The sequence below is a fragment of the Rhea americana genome, unplaced genomic scaffold, assembly GCF_003343005.1.
Source record: "Rhea americana isolate MKP2758 unplaced genomic scaffold, rheAme1 scaffold_36, whole genome shotgun sequence".
NCBI lineage: Eukaryota > Metazoa > Chordata > Aves > Rheiformes > Rheidae > Rhea > Rhea americana.
In genome coordinates, this window is record NW_028186490.1 from 798,765 (window position 1) to 816,125 (window position 17,361).

Below are 17,361 nucleotides of genomic sequence, written 5' to 3' on the forward strand. Positions count from 1 at the left end.
TTTTTTAAGATGTTAGTGCACATTTTGTTTGGCAGAAGTCTAAAGCTAGAATCTTCCCATGTTTGGCTTTGGAAACATGTAAATAACACAGGCTGTTTAATACTGTTCAGTATCTCAGACAAAAAGGCTTCAACCAATTCACAGGATTTAAATCACAACCAATCCAGTTACACTACTATTAAAAAAAAAAAAAAAAAAGCTTCTTCAATGTTGGGACAAAACCATATTCTGTACGAAAAAATGTTTAGCATTTCGCTAAATCAAATTTTAGTGAAAATAAAAAAGTGTACTGTAGTAGTACCAGAAAACTCAACATTAGGCAACACTCGTATGCTTTTCCTGACCACTTAAGACATTATAATTCTTTCATCCTAACAAAATATTTGTTCTCATTATTTATCATTGCAGAGGTTTGGTCATTTGCCAGAAAACACAAAGTCAACGTAATTTGTTGAGTGAATTCAATATGCAAAAAAATACCCTCCTCTGTGCATCTTTTTATAATATTTGTTTCAGTATACACTATTTCATCAAATACCTGGAGCATTATACTTGCTCAGAAAGTTCTCAAAGCCATAAGTGACTGAAATATTTCTTCCTTCACTACATCTATTTCCTGGTATGCCCAAGTCAAACAGATCTACTGCACGACTGAAATTAAATCTTCTTCCTGTAACGACACACTGAAAAATGCCATGCAAAAGTGATGCTAATAGCACAATCACATTTCAACCCATATTTTCATTTTATCTATACTGTGGCCCTGCACACACTGTAAAGCATTTGCTCAGAATACACTGCAGAGTGAGCTAAGATAACAAGAGAAGATCAAAAAGTTTCAAGTAAGTTTCTCTTCCAATCCACAATATATCCAACTTCCATTGCTCAGTTAGTACTACCGAAAGAATAAAGCATTTTACTTTAAGAATAAGTGTGTTGATGGTAACACATAGATAGGCTTAGATTCAGGATATAGATGTCAAATTAAATGAGAATAAATTATCTGGAAAATGTTTCTGAGCCAGAACTGGATAGACTGAGTAGCAGTCATCACTACAGTTTACGAGTGTATGAAAACCATTCAACAATGACGTAAGGAAGAACTAGGTAGTATCGTTTTAGGCCAAGTGAAGATTGCTTTCCATTTCTTCTCAGCTTCGCACTTCATTGTACTATTCTACAGCTAGGCAGAAAAACAAAGATAGTTTCCCTTAGCCACAGATAAAGTGTGTTTGCACTATAATGCCTGGTTGGCCTGTAAGCAATTCAGAGCAGGAACTGAATTTACTTTAGTGTAAAACCTAGGAAGTGGTAGTTCTGGTCCTGACTGGCACTACTGTGATAAAAATAATAAAGTATTAAGATTGCCTCCTGTTCAGTTGAAATTGCATTGCAGCTGGCTACATACTAAAACCTCTCAGGCTACGTACTAGAAGTTGTTCACTGCCTGAAAGTCAAAACACAGTTCCAGAGAACCTGGGAGAACAATGCATAAAAGTTGACTAAGTAAAGTACAGTCTGGTTTGTTCAATCTGCACTTACGTCAACAAAGTAGTAACCCATAAGGTCCTAGGACTTTACCACTCACTGAACTATACAGATTTCCTCTAGCTGAGAGGCCATCCCAGTGTCTTTACTAGTACTCATTTAGCTTATTTACACTTAAGTTCTAGAAAGACTCTCTTATTGACATATTCAACCCCACTGTATGGCGGAAGCAACCCTGCAACAGATCGCTAAGATGCAACAGGATAACAAACTGGGGGCAGAAACATACCATTAGCCTGACGCTCCAGCTAGTTCATTAGATAAGTTCCTGACACCCTGCAGAGGGGAAATTCTGACAGTGTTAACTTTGGCTGAGACTTCAGTTAATGTTGAGAATTTGAAATGCATCTAGGTAGTGCTCTCTACAGGATAAGATGACGATGGGACAGTTTGCCTAATTAAACTTGCTTGCCTCTTCAGATCCACAGAACCAGATGCAAGAGACCGACATCAGAGACGAGAACACTTCTACTGAGGGATCCGAATTTCTCCTTATAACCTTTGGCCATGCCATGCAAATCCATTGATCTAGTAAAAAGACAGATGGACAGAAAGGAGACCAATGATGCAAACAGGTCTTTATTTTCACTTGTTGCAGTAAGTTATAACTAGCTTCAGCTGTTCTTCCTAACTATAAGGTGCTGCATCCTTCAAAAGTAGACATGTGGAAACTGGAGATACAACACTCTTGTCTTTACCACCGTTGTTGACATCCAGGCTACAGTAAAAGGAAGTTTATTGTTTTGCTGTTAGCAGTCAAAGAACAGATAAATTGAACAACCTGGGGGAAAAGGGCTCTTTGAGAACTCCACAAGCTACTGTATCTACTGAGAAAATTGTGCTCTTTTTCTTTGACTCAGTCTCTACAGAGAAATGCTCGAGGGCTTTAAACTCTAAGATAACAAATAAAGTTAAACACCATTTCCTGAGTCTGGATCTTGTTCTTGGCATTACATAAAGAATAATATCCACAGATCTTCATCACAATAGGTTTTTTGTTTTTTTTTAAAGCTGTTTTTTCCATGATACACAGATTTCCCACAGCACATACTGAGGTATCTGATCAAGGCTTTAGACTCTTATTTTACAGTCCCTGCCTCTTGCTAGTGACCTCATCTCTCTGAGAATAGTACTACGAAAAGCACTGAAAGAAGGAAGATACCACGAAGACTTGTGTGAAAAGCAATTTTGCTCCCAATGTTTTAAATACAAATGGCTTTTCATTCCGATTCACCACCATTTTAGGTCATGTTTAACTATTGCAGGTGGATTATTATAGATTGATTGCTACCGTCGATGAACCATTTGAGCTCTTGATAGGAAAGCACAATACCTATCCAACAATTAAATGTAATATTCATGACAGTCTAAGCATACTATCACATGGACAGATCGCTACGTTGTACAGATTGCTACATCTAACAGAGGCACAGGCATTACTCTGTTCTCACGCTGCAGTGTCATTCACCAAAACACCTTGTTTGTCTGCACACTGAATGCCCTGTTTGTTGGGACTTTGGGCTTATTCACGATCCACACCCACAGGTAACTTGATGCCAGTTAAGCAGTGGGCCAGACTGGTTAGACCACAGCACAAACTGTTGTTACAGTGTCCTCTCATCTGGCGAGAGGATGAAGATCAAGCAGCATACAGAAGAGAAAGGCCATCCTGAAGGACAAGTTCATTTGGGGGTTTTAGGCATTAAAGATGTACACCCCCATTTCTGACAGTTTGTTTACTGTTCATACACTTGCTCCAAATCCTGACATTGCAATGAGGATTGAGGTGGAATATTACATCTTAATTTCCAAGCCTTTAATATTTGGTTCTTTTCCTGTTTCCATGAGTCTCTAGACAATAATAAAGGCTGGAATGAGTTATTCATAGTTTGTACTATCACAGTACTTTGTAACTCCTTCAGGCTGTACATGTTATATATTTGTACAATGTTTCTATCTAAGAATCAAACACCACAGCCTTTTTCATTATGTCTGATCCTTCTCCTTTTAGCATGCTCAAGAATTTAGCAGCACTTTGCCCCACAGAGGCTAACAGAAAACCAGGTAAACATGGAGCTTCCATATCAAGCCACTTCAAAGATAACCTCAACCAGAGTAAACTAGCAAACTTTCCAAAAGTGGACTTAATGTAAGTATTCAGAATTCTACTTCCAGCGAGAGGGAAGGTCTTAACGGCTTCTCTTGTACGATATAGTTTCCTTATGTAACAAGGATCTCTGCATTAATGGCAATTAAATATTCATTAACTAACTATACTTGGTATGCAACCCAGTGCAAACCAAAACTGCCTATTGTAGCAAAAAAGGAAGCAGATGCGTTCAAGAAGCTGCAGTGGAATACTTTAAAATGTCTATTAATGGATTTTCACTTACAGCTTACACCAGAGTTTCAACATTTTCAAATGACACAAGTATGCCATTTAGGTTACTAAGAATCATATTTGGAACAGGTTGCCACCAAAGAGGTTGTGGAGTCTCCTTCTTTGGAGATATTCAAGGCCTGCCTGGATGCAACCCTGTCTAACATGCTCTAGGTGACCCTGCTGAGTGGGGAGGTTAGACTACATGATCTCCAGAGGTCCCTTCCAACCTTACTGCTTCTATGATTCTATGATTTGTCTTGACTTTTCAAAGTTAGTTTTGGAGACAAAATAGCTCTTTAAATTTTGAAGTTTAAATTTTATGGTATGGTAAATTTCTTTCAATATCACCATGATTCTGTACAACAATATTGTGCTGCTATTTTTCTATTTGTTGTCCCTCTCCTTGTCCAAAACCGAACAATCTCTGGGAGTACTGTGCACATAGAAATTGAAGGTGGGAACCCTTGCTTAAAGGCTGGAAAGGTTCCTGCTTCAGGTTGGAAAACTTTGTCCATAAGTTCAGAGGCAGCAGCAAGTACCAAAATATATGTGGTCTAGCTTTCAACTGTGTAGAGCCACCATTTACTACTGAGCACTATTCTAGTGTAACACTGTTATATGCTACAAAGGTTTCATTTGCTGCACTATCCTAATCCCTTTTAATGGTAATCATAGCCCTGTTCTTCAGTACCCAGTGAATTCTAGGTTTATGTGACAGTGAAATAATTCCCAAGGGCTGCAGAGGAAAGTCATACTTGATATTTAAAATTAGATGAGGAAAATACCTCTAAAATACTGTGGTTTTTTCAAGAAATAGTTTTGCATTCATCTCCAGAGATTTTTTTTTAAGAAGAAAACGAAAACCATGGCAATGATGTGAAGCTACAATAGGTAAGACCTAGAGAGACCACTCACACAGTGAACTGAACAGAGCTGGTGCAATTGCCCAACATGTCGCATTGGCTATTCAGTAATCTCAGGTTCAAGACATTCCAGAAAAAAAAACTGATGTGAAAGACAAGTTCCAAGATTTTCCCTGTGGAACTCACTGCCCACCTTAAATAGTCTTGGAGAATAGGCACACGCGGACTAGGGATGGATCAGTCTCTCTCAAACTTGGCCTTAGTCAGCTTTCAGAGAAAGGCCAGTATTCACACCGCTCACTGTAAGTGCATAACTTCGTTGTTGCGACTACTATGGCATTTAAGCTCAAGACAGCAATGAGCAATTTAGACTGCCTAAAATTAAGGAAAGCCTGAATCTTTATACCACCGTTGGAAAAGAGTAAACATAATGTCTACCTTACACACCTATAGTTGGCATCTGAAAACAGCTGTAATTGATATCCAAGTAGGTAATAAGATTCCCAAAACATGTGATGTATATGTACATATAATGTGTATGAATTTCAGCTCTGATATGTTGGTGTAACACTAAATTGAAGGGCTGATCATTTGGATCAGCTTATAGCTTAGTTGAATATAACCATAAGCTTGAAAACAAACTTCTCTCTTGTGCAAGAACCTTCTTAGTTAATTGTTAAGAACTTAGTAATGCTCTGAGACACGTGAAATCAATAATGCTCGTAATGACTCCAAATATCTAAGATTAGATTGCTACATGATTGACCTTTTGAAGATATGCTCAGGATTTACAGGCCCCAGTCCTGCAACCTCTGAAGTTTTTGAATTTTTTGTTTCTCCACTAGGAGACAGATCAAGGTAAGTACCAAGTCAAATGAATAAATTTAGAAAGGAAGAAGCATGAAATTGCTTCAGACCGTAGCCCAGCTGGTGGTGAAAGTGGCATGGACTACATGTTCCGCCAGCCCCACGGCTACTACAACCCAATCCTACAATACAGAATCAGTCAAGTCAGTGACTCACAGTGCTCGGGAAAACAAAGATCAATAACAAAATCCAGAGCTTTCACCTCTTCTTCAGTAATTTAAATCGTACTCATTTCAAAAGCTATCAAAAACCATTGTGTTCTGACTACTGCTTTGTAGCCTTCAGGGAATGCAATAGCACTTTCAGGCTATTTACTAGTCTCCAGTAGGAAGCTATGCAAAGATATTTAGGCACGCTGATATATATGAAGCTACCTAATCAGATTTATAGTGTGAATTAGGTGGCTAACTTGCTTAGGCAATTCTGAAATCCCATTTAGAGTCTAATGGCTCTTAAAGAAATAAATACCTTTGAAAATCTGGCTCCAGGTCACTGAAAGTACAATAACAGATGACAGCAGTTGGTAGCCACATTGCAAAGGCTGCCTGCATAGTCAGAGGTGTAATTTGCCTTTTAACTCCACAGATAAATCCCCTGGAAGAGTAATATTCCTCCTTATTATATATGGAGGAAAATAGGCAGCCATACTGGAATGACTGTTTGCTACTTACAGAAGAGGCAGAAGGTACTGTTCTGCACTTTCAAATGAGGATTCAAATGGCATGGAAAATTATTATTTCTATTTATACATACTATTATAAATATCACTTTCATATTTCCCCTAAACCAAAAGGTCACATCACATCAATCGTTATCAGGGAGTATTCTGAACAAGTACCAAATGGTATCTTAAAACACTGAAAGTGATTTAATTAGTATGGAACAATGCCAAATTAAAAAATGCAGAGGAAGAAATATACCTCCCTGACCACTCACTGGGAATCCACTCTAAGGGAAGCCCTGCCGACAAATACGCAGCTGCCATTTCCAGAGCAGCACAGTGCTACCATATCCTTACATCGGATAATTCTAGAGAATTACTGCAATGTAGTATCAAGGATAAAAATTTAAATACAGACTTCTGATCCCACTGCTGAACCAGTTGATTTTCCCCCCGTCCCCCATCACCGAGTTCTACAAATAGGAATTAATGAGTTTTGGAAGGCTGAAATGTGTAAGCTGGAGCCAGCAAGAGCAGTCTTGTAAAACTGGCCTGGTTCTACTAAAGCCAACATTGATTAACACCAACATGAGATGCGATTTAAAAAAAATAAAATAAAAAAAAAATAAAAATAACAGAGCCTCTGCTAGACACAGAAGGGTTTCATTTCTCAGTAGCTAAACTGAGAACACAGTGACTTCAAGATGTAGTTTTAAATAAAACATTTGAAAAACACAACCCCAGCCTGTGCCTGAAAATTCCTGTCGCTTCCCTGAAACAGCGCAGGGCAGAATTGCAGAGCAATGTGGCTCCCTCATTAAATTGGCCAATGCACATAAACACAAATGAAATTATGGCTGACTAAAAAATATTTTCTAGCTGCCCACTAAAATAGCTTTGGGAGACCAGGTCCATACATGGAATAAAATGGCTTTCACTGCAGTCTTAAGCCAAGCTTTCCTTTGGAATGACATTTTAGGTAATATAAACAGTTTGAGGCAAATGCAGAGCAGAACTGCCTAGTTTTATACAATCAATGCAGCAAAAGTGAGATTCATTCTATGTTGAATTAAACTCTTTATATTGTTTCTACTTAAAAAGGAAATAAATTGTTACATTCAATGTATCTCTCACAAAAACCACTTTCATAACCTATTTTAGATTTCACCAAACAGTATCAGGCCTAGTAAAAGCAAAGGCAGAATTTCACTGAAAAGAAGTGCAAAAGCATTGCCCTTTCTACTGTTCAAGCAATTTAACTGGAGACATAAGTCCTCCTACTACTGTTCCAATAAACTTCCTAACAAAAGTTACATAAAACTCTCAGAATGCACGACTTAGATGCAGATTAATGCTTTTCAAAATACTTGCTTGTATCCTCTAGCTTAAATCAAAAAGTCTGAGTTTGTATTTAAAAGTAAAACCCTTTCCAGGACTCCATACACGTTCAAAGCACTGCGGAATGCCTGCTTAACCCTCTCAACCTCCCGGAGCACTCACATAACGAGTCTCATTTGATCTGGGAGCAGGGCAGAAAACAAAAGAAATAATGTGATAAGAAACGCATAGCACAACCTCAGACTGCAGATAATACCTGCATCTTTTAGTTACTGTTCATAATTTTTTTTGGAATGTCTGAAAGCAAGTCCAAACAAGAATTGCTAGAACTGTATGGATTTAACGCAGAAGTTGAAGGACCAAAACCACCTGAACCGCAGTCCTCAGCGGTCTGCCTACATCTGACGCCTTCCTCTAGGACACAGGTACATTTTGTTGTTTCCTTGCACTGTTCTAGCACAGCTTTGTGTATCTGAAGACACCACAGCACATCACAAACATTTGTCAAAGCATGTTTCAACTCACGTTCCACGTGCGCGGGTGGATTCGCTGGGTAAGCCGTATTCCTCCCCGTTTTGCAGGTGAATTAGCGCAACGTGGTGTAACGTGGTATAGGCGGCGCTGGGAAACGCACGGGAGGTCGCTGCGCGGGCCCGTCGCGCCGGTGCGCCCGCCTGCCGCGGCCCAGGGACGAGGGGATCTGCCCAGCGTGGCGCAGGCAGACTCGCGGAGCGGGGCTCACACCACGTACCGAGTCGGAGCTCCTTTCTCGAATCGTCAGACCACTTCCCCTCTCTACTGCCATGCGTGAAACACACGTGACGGCACACTGTACGCCACGTGCCACAGTGCACCAGACGTGGCGAGGAGCTCGTGGACTTGTTTTCTGCCAAAGCCTATTATCTGCGAGCACGGAAACGTTTAATGGGGTCTGTTCATCAACAACCTGCATCTCAGATGCATTAGAATAATGTGTGCAAAACTGAAAAAGCCAGTCTGGAGAAAAAAAGAAAAGAAAGAAAAAGAAAAGAGAAACCAAGGGTGATGAAAGAGAAAAATTAGCAGATTGTTCAAGGCCAAGTCAGGATAGTCATGAGTTTAAGAAAAAGGGACTGCCTAAGTTTAGCCAGCACAATAGCAAGAAATAGCAAGAAACTAGTACTTAAACATTACCTTGGATAAAAACTCCAAATAACAGCTAACACTTACAGGTACATTTGTGCCAGTAAAGAATCACAGGAGGAAGAAATTTTGACTTCCAGCATGTGGACTAGAGAACACAACTACAGAATTTTAGAAAACAAACTGCATGCAAAACATTTGGAGATGGCAAGTGGAATCACTGTTATGTGACCCACAGCCTGGATCTGAAATACATTTTCTCATTATTATATGACTTCACTGATTTTTGCACTTCACAAAAGACATTCACAGCAGTACCTGGTGTCTGGGCTGGACCTAAAGCTCATTAAAGCTAAAAGAGTTACTGCAGTGAGCTCTGAATAAAGATTTCTGCGCCATGAGTGAGTCCAGGCTTCAAGCTGCAGAATTTGCCTATCTTAGAAGATGATCACTTTGAAATCTGCACTATGGTTAAGCATTCAGAAATCAGGAGAGAGGCCCCTTCCAGTCACAGGGGGGTTTTTTTGTTTGTTTTTTAATATGAGACTTTGCTTTAAGATGACCTCCTAAACAATACATTTTGAATTTTTATATTTTACTTTTACTTCTTGAGTTCTGAGTTCTTAGAAATCACATTTTGATGCTTTCCTCTGCAATCAGTAGGGCTGTAAATTTTGCTGACAGGAAGGAAGGAAAGACAAAAGAAAGGCAGAAAGCTTTTTTTTTAAAAAAAAAAAAAAAAAAAAAGACAAGACATGTTTGTGACATTGGCAATACAATCAGGGAGTCAGCACTTCTATGAATTCATCTAAGAATTTCTTCTCCTTATCTAGTCATTTTTGCAAAGAAATAATAAGCCTGCACTAGAACACCTCAATATTGTCATGAAAATGACTCTTCCTTTTTCCTTTTCCAAGGAAATTAAGATGGAGGTAGGAAAGCAGAAAAAGGTCATATTTAAATCAGCTGAAATATCTAATAAATCCTTTTAAGTACCTGAAACCATCAATATCAAATAGATCAATTTTAATCTGATCATTTGAGCCTGAGCCATCCAGCATCGATTTTAGTTTTAAAATGCCACATATATGTAATTTTCAAGGATGCTCAGATGAGGGATTCTGGTTCAGACCTTACTAGGAAAAGAAGGAAGCAGGAAGAAATTCTGAGAGCACACACATTGTTTGGACAATGTTTGGATACTTTTTGGGGGGACTGGTTCAGAAGACACTTGCATGTGGAAGAACTTTCAGATATACTTTACAGAACCATTCAACAATTTCTCTCTGCCACTCAGCTCTTCATTGCTTATCATCATGCTGCTCAGTAGGGTAAATATAAAGATTAAGGCTGTGAACATAGTATTTTGATGTTTAAATAATTCATTCAGTTTGAATTCTAACATGAACTCAGAGTAGACTGGGGGAGATATTAGAGTGAAATGATGTCAGGCTTAAAAAACTAAGTATACAGTCTTTTGACCTTTGAGGCATTTTTGCCTCAGTTGCAGGTGTCAGTGGCTCTGCCACACTGGCAGGTTACATCACCTGAGAATTTAAATACAATCAAGCATTCCCAGTGAAAGATGGCATATGTGAGTAACACAGCTCCACAATAATACCTTAATTATATATTAAAATTACAGCAGCACTGCTACTGGAATGGACTTACTGTGTGACTGAGCATCTCAGAACCATATTCTAGGCAGGCCTTTCATGAGAGCCTCACACAGCCTCACCTGAACTTGCCCTAGAAAATTAATGACAAAGAAGAATGTGAATTTCTGTCCAGGTATAAAGATAGGGCTTTGGTAGCCCTGAGATGGCTCAGAAAGAGAAAGGACAAAATTTTATTCTTATGGAGAACACTGAGGTTCCTTGAAGCAGGAGCTAAAAATAACCAAAGGCATTTCCCTCAGAGAAAATGGAGAGCCAAAGTACTCTTCAGGAAAATACACACTAATGATCATTCCAGACTCACGATGATGATCGTGTCCTTAAGGCTGAGGAGAAAGAACGAACTAAACCTCACATCTCCTTTCTGCTGTTCCTATGCTTCCTGTCAAGAGGGAACTGGAATTCCTGCCTATCTTGAAGTACCTAGAAACACAGTGTAGCATGCATAAGAAAGACTTGCTAGTTATCAGTCTTAATGGCATCCCAGCAACATGATCCATGCTGCAGGACTCGCTTAAAACATTGGTTTTCCTTCAAATATTTTCCTTTCCTCTGAGCTACAGGATTTTTCTATCACTATAGCTCAGCACACTGGTATCATGCATTTCATACAGAGAAGGCATTGCTGTCCTCTTGCACTAGCTTTTCAGGGTGCTGTCATCCAATGAGGCATCAGTGACCCTCCAGAAGCACGGACCTGAAAGATGCCACTACAGTAATCAAATACAATTACACACAGTCATATTTTTTCTTTCCTTGTTTAATCTATCAAGCCACTGACCACAACTGCACTGTTTGGTTCTGCAGAAAGCAGCAAAAACTGGGTAAGTTGTCATTAGGAAGAAGTCTAGTCCTCCAAGAACGGAAGACATAACAGGACCCTTTCCAAGTCCTAAAGCAGAGTTTCATTAGCTACACTGGACAAAGAACTCGCATGCTCTAGTAACAACATGAAGGACAGAAATCAAGGATGGATGTATTGCCCATGATAGAGGCAACTTTTCTTGTTCTGTATTAATATTGCTTTTTTATTCTAGCTAATTCACTAGAGCCAGATTTTTCATCTGCCTATTCACATTATCAACACTGTCCATTGGCTTCAGAGGAATTCTGATAATTTATACCGAAGCTTGCAATCTCTGGTCTTCTCTACATGTGTTCAAAAACTGATGCCCTAGGACACACCACGTCGCACACAGCAAGTACGTACACACACAGCATTATAAAGATGAAAAACTAGACCAGATACTTCCAGTTCAAACTCAGATGGAAAGGAAATTCACATTCATATATCCCTGGGATAATACTAGCAGCTTATTTTACTACTAGTACATAAGCAACTCTAGTGATACCATTTTGTTCAAATTCAGATCAAAAAATCTATTACTAATCTAGCCTGGAATTTAAGGCTCAGTTTAGAAAGAACTAGGTCCAGAAAAAAGTATCACCTCATCCATTCCCTAAAAGAAAGCAGCAACAATCTGGAGAAACACTGAAGCTGAAAAGTCTCAGTTAGGAATCTACTCCTGCATTTTTGCTTTCTCCTCCTTGTCTTCCCTCAGACAAAACAGAAATAAAGCACAGTGAGACATGTTCCCCACGGTATATGTAAACCAAAGAACCTGTGTAAAGAATGAGCACCTTAGCGCACTAATGCTGTGCAACATCCTCACCTACAGAAGCAACATAAGCGTTACCTGTGTGTTCAGCGATGACATGGTACATGCATCATTTTTTTGAAGTTCCCTAGGCAAGACAGCAAGCACATCCTCTTGCTCCTAAGCTGGGAGATAATGAACATTATCTAACAGCTACTCCAAAGGCAGGAGAGGAGTTATGACACACAGTTAAATAGTCCCATTTATCCCACAGAGCAGAATAAGCATAATGTCAAATAACATTTAATGAGAAAGGCTTTCAGGTTTACATGAACTAGCTTAAGGAAAAAAATGATTTTTTAATACTTCTCCGAAGCCTCTCAGTGAATCAAATCAATTCAACTGGTATCTAATTTCAGGCATTTTTAAAATATTTCCCAGAGGACATACATTCACAGGATTAGCGAGATGCATAGAGTTAATAAGAGAGAATCAGGAGTCTAGAGTTTGTTTTCTGTCTGGGACTGAAGGACAGGGTGTGACTTCATGACCTATCTTGCTTCCTGTGATGGGAGAACAGCCCTCCTCTGTACTACCAGGCAGATTCTGCGTCGCAGCCCCCCAGCCTGCCTTTCCCACCTCAGCCCTGCGCATCCTACTCACCCCCCAGGCACACAAACACACCCACAGACCCCCATCAACGCCTGCTCTTATAAAGCAAGCCATGCGACACGATGAGGAGCAGATAAAAACAACACATACACACAAACGTAATCATTCCCTAAAGCCAGAATAAAAACTAAACAATAAAAAAAAGAGTTTTCTATATTCGACTATTTCCAATGGCACAGAAATTGCAAAGAGATCTGTAAGACTGATGAGGAAAAACAATTTTGTAACTCATTTTTACTCATAGCAAACAGTGGCAGCTTAGCTAATTTGATACAGTAAGTCTCGTTCAGCTTATTTAGTTAATATTTACTGCTACAAGTAACATCTTGTTTATCAATCTGATATGCCTAACATTGACTTCTTGGGACTTTTCTGCTGCATGCTGTTTTCATTTAAAATACTGCCTCCATTTTGAGTTTCATCATGCCTCTGTAGAGGTCTTCAGTATAGACTTAGAGCTCCTTCAGACATCCATCTGAGCAAGGTATTAAATTCTAGAAAATAACTTTTCTCCCACATGTTTATTCAGGTGTGTAAGGTTTGGGATTTTTTAAAAAACTTTTAAGCAATCTGAATAAAAATACCACTTTCCCCAACTGTGAACCAGTTTTCACTCTCATGGTATTTCTGAGATAATTCTACCAGATCATCAATTATGCATCCAATCTGGCAGAATTAAAATTTTTAAAAAGGAGAAAACAAGACATGCTTCTCTCATACACAAGAAAACTAGTGGGAATAGAGAGGTCCTTTGGCCCCTTTTTCCTGCAGGACAAGGGAAAAAAAAAAAGTAGCAGTGATAAGGCTACATTTTAAAACTTTTGGAAATCACTTGATAATAGTTTGCAGAAGTCCCCACAAAGACTGCAAGTCTTGTGTTCATTTCATCCACTTTGCATATGTTGAGTACAGAAATAAAACTTTTCTCTGCTCGAGGATGACAGTCTAGCAGGAAGCTAGCTGCTCTGCTATTAGATCATAAACGGAATTTTTAGATTCAAAATTACATTTTCTTATAAAATATTAAAATGGTAAAGTAATAAATTATCATAAGATTTGCATAACAAATTAAATTTCTTTAGGTTAAAAAATATATTTTAAAATCTAGTGGAGTTTTTCAGATGGAAAAAAACAGTTGCTGTTTGAGAGTCCAGCTGACAGTAGTTTGTGTACTGAATCTCCAATACCTTATACTAACTGATATTTGTTTTCTGCTTCCTTATGCTCCTTCACTTATGCGGATCCAGTTTTCCTAATTTGGGCATCCAAAAGTTAGCCAAAGACTAGTCATGTAGATTCCTTCTATAGTAAATAGACTTGGATGTAACTCATTACTCAGCATTGCCACAGAAGGCTGCAGCAAAGTAAGAAGCAAGCAACATGCCCATCTCATTATTTTGTTGTTCCACATTGTAAAACACGGACTGAACTCTTTTTGAAGCGGGATTATCCTTTTGTTCTGTTTGGCACAGCCCAAAACACAATAGTCTGCTGGCCCACAGTTGGGCTCCCGGGCCTGAGAGCCCAACTTCGCCAGCAGGGAGGCTGCACACATTGTTCTTCTAGCAGCAGCGGGCTTCGTGCACAGACCCTTCTCTTGACATAAGCTTAGATCTATGATACATGCTATAGAAGCAGCTACCACAGCAAAAACAGTTAATTTTGCTACATCTACATTCCTGTTGAATCCTGTGTTAGCCTATCTATTTCTAACTGTATCTACATAAATCCTCCAAGCAAACTGATAGACCCAAACATGCTACGAGCCACAGGGTGGACACCTCTCGTGAGAATAGAGCAAATAGAGGAACCTTACATGGGGACCTTGGAACAGGCTCAAGCACATAATTTATAGCCAATGATGTGACTGCTGTGTGCATATTGGCTGAACTTAGCATCACCCTGTCTGAAATTCAGGAAACAGTGGCTCCGTCATAAATATAGGAACCATTTGGGACCTTGGGGATGGTATATGGGACTTTTCAATTTAAGTTATTTATGTGACACAGCAGAGGAGTGTTCTGAGGTACAAGATGGCTTGGGGAAAGTGACAGTCTGTTATTTTACTTCTTTGCTTTAATGTCCAGGGTATCCAGTGGATTGAATAGATGCCCTTTTACTACACCGTGCATCTGCCTGAGAGTCCCTATTGTGCAATTAGATGATCCAAGACCATAAATAAAGGTCCTCTATCTTTGACTGTTTCAGGATGCTTCCAACATGTGCTCTCTGTTGTATACAATTAAATCATTTTTCTCACTCAGATCCAGATACGGACTCAGGTTTGGCTCCAAACACTCAAGCTGTGCAGTTGGGTTTGGTTCTCAATATCAGATACCAGCACTGTATCTAGCGGGGGTTACAACACAGTACTTCAAGTCAGCAGGTATGTTTTCGTAAACCATTCTGGATGTGTACTGCATAAGTCCTTTATGGGAAATGAAAGCTTTTATGGGAACATATGGTCCATGATTGCTCAGTGGCTGTAAGCATTTATCTCAACATTTCATACAGGGGAAAGCAACACAAAAATGAAGATAACATAACACTGCTTCCAAAAATCTTTTGATTAGCAGCTCCCTATTCTCAACTCGCACAAAATACTGACCAAAGAAAATGAAGAAAACTCCAGTATTTAGAGTGAAGATCAAGTCAACTCCAGCAATGTCTTGACTCCACAAAGATCAGCATCTCTCATCTATTGTGCTTTCCACTCATAGTGACTCAAAACTACTCCTGCAAATCCCAGGCAGTGAAAGTTCCTGAACCCTCTGCAGGAACCGAGATGCCTCTGGGGTAGGGCTCAACAGATGCTTGGAACTGTGTCTGTGTCACATCCAAAATCAAGGGGTTAAGCCAGAGCTGATGCCTTTATACACTGGCAAAGTGTCAGGCAGAGATGGTCAGACTTCTTTTTCACATTTTCACTCATGAGTCCACTAATTACTTGCACTAGACAGTATCACTATCAGTACACACCTTGCAGGACTGCCCTGCTCTGAGCCATCAACATTGCTTCCTGCCTCATTTATGTTTTCACGTAAATTCAAATATTAGATGCAGAAACAACATCCCCTTCCTGTCCAATCGCCTTGAGCGCTAGCACAAAAAGATAAGGTCCTTACTGTACAACAGAAAGCAACTCTGACCAGTCAGCAAAAATTCTCCAGGCCTGTCACAAAAGGGAAAAGGGAAACAAAAGAATGTTGTGCAATATACCTGTCACCATAGGCTAAATCAGTAACAGAGCTGGAAATAGAAACCTCCCTATCAGAGATAACAAATCAACTGGCACGACAGGTGCTTCACAGAGCCCTGCTCCAAAGCACGCGCAAACTCGAGCACGGCCATAACGTCAGAGAGAGGCAAGGACGGGGGCTGAGGCGGGCACAGTCAGCTTGCTGGTGAATGCTTCCCCCTGCACACGCAGGCACCAGCCTGCAGGACACCAATTCTTATCATGCTATCTGCACGACGTGATGGCAAGAAGAGGTAACAGAACAGTGACTCACCTCTAATAGAGGCTTAATAATGAAAGGCGACAATCCCAAGGCTCTTTCTTCAAGCAAATTTGTCTTCATTTCAGTGGAGTCCTCCCAAATACAAAATGAATTGCATTCTCAAATTTTTGTCTTACTTTACTAAACCATAAGAAAGAGAATTAATTAATTCCGAATTAATACCAGGCCAGACCAGTTTGGCAAGGTATCAAGTGAAACAGACTTTTCAGAGGATTAAGCTTTATCTGAGAAGAAAACTACCAACCAGTAACTAGCTTAACATCAAGAAGCCACCAAGGATATGGAGGTCTGCCATGTCCAGTAGTTCAAGAAGCCAGAATTTCTTGTCAGTTAGTGCTAATAGGCCAGCAGAAGGCTCCAGTGTGTCCTTGTATTCATATTTTGGGACTCACAAAGGACACTGGTTGCCAGGTGACTGAATTCTTGTTTTAGCTGATGTGCCAAAGAAGCAGTGTGATATTCTTGAAGGTCATGCATCTATATAAAAATTATTGTGGTTGATTTCCTTTTATGGAACAGCTAGATTTCACTTGTAAGAACTTCACTGAATCGGCTTGTGTGTGTAAATAACCTGGTGGAGTCCAACTGCTGAGTGGTGAGCTACTGACAATGATTTTCCTTTAGCTTACATGGTGGGAACCTAACAGAGCACAAGGGTCTTCATTAAGGCTGTTAACAAGCCTGAAGTTCCTACAGACTTCTCCATTTTCATCACAAAGGTGGGGGATCTAGCAGCCTGGAACTGTTAGAGTACTGGAAAATCCTAATAGAGGACTAAAAGCTATGATAGACAGGTACAAAATCATTTATCATAAAATTTTAGTCTTTCATCTTTAATTTTTAGGCTAAGGGGTTTTTTAATTATTTATTAGAAAATAAAATATACTATATACATAGAAGCATCTATGACATCTCTTGGCCAAGGGTTTATACTCCTATTAAGGGAAGGACATATCAAGGATTTCACATGGCTGAAGTGTAAGCCTTTTTAAGGAGGACAGTGTGCAAGCTAAATGATAAATAGTATTAAAAAAAATACTACTACTCTTGCCACACATTCTTCTTAAGGTAACAGCAGGACAAAGTTTGGCAAAAAAATGTCATTTTTAATC

At 39.5% G+C, this 17,361-nt stretch overlaps 1 protein-coding gene across 5 annotated transcripts in view; it reads right to left on the reverse strand.

Moving 5' to 3' along the window:
• The window catches only part of LOC146591752 (uncharacterized), an 89,380-nt gene that overhangs the window by 19,471 nt on the left and 52,548 nt on the right, over positions 1 to 17,361 (reverse strand). Inside the window, exon 1 of one of the 5 annotated variants that reach the window (XR_014896732.1) lies at positions 12,156 to 12,236. The exons of 3 other annotated variants lie outside the window; for them this stretch is intronic. The gene's annotated coding sequence lies outside the window, so the exon portion shown is untranslated. Of the gene's footprint in view, positions 1 to 10,453; positions 10,534 to 12,155; positions 12,237 to 17,361 lie in introns of those variants that run through there. One more of the 5 variants, XR_014896733.1, reaches the window with a different exon arrangement.